The sequence below is a fragment of the Bison bison genome, unplaced genomic scaffold, assembly GCF_000754665.1.
Source record: "Bison bison bison isolate TAMUID 2011002044 unplaced genomic scaffold, Bison_UMD1.0 scf7180017851814, whole genome shotgun sequence".
NCBI classification, from domain to species: Eukaryota; Metazoa; Chordata; class Mammalia; order Artiodactyla; family Bovidae; genus Bison; species Bison bison.
Window position 1 is genome coordinate 9,236 of NW_011482387.1, and position 507 is coordinate 9,742.

Genomic DNA, 507 nt, shown 5'->3' on the forward strand with positions numbered 1-507 from the left:
TTCCTGCTACAGTAAGTGGTTGGGCCCAAATCCTTGAGGTGGGAGATTCAAGTCCAGGACTTTGTATCACCAGAGAACTCCCAAACCCATGGAACATTAATCAATGAGAGCTCTCCCCAAAACCTCCACCTCAACACTAAGACCAAGACACACTCAAAGGCCAGCAAGCTCCAGTGCTAGATACTTCAGCAAAATAGGAACTCAACTATGCCCATTAGCAGACAGGTTACCCAAAGTCATGCCAAGCCCACTGACATCCAAGAACACTTTATTGGACATGGCACTGTCCTTCAGAAAGTCAAGATCCAGCCCCACTCACCAGAACACAGACAAAAGCTTCCCAACAGGAAACCTTCACAAGGCACTGTTCCAAACCCACCCGAGTGGGGGCAGACTTGACAATTAAAAGCAACTAAGACCTTCTATACCATTTCTGTCCTTTATCGGGCCCATCTTTGCATGAAATGTTCCCTTGGTATCTCTGATTTTCTTGAGGAGATCTCTAGT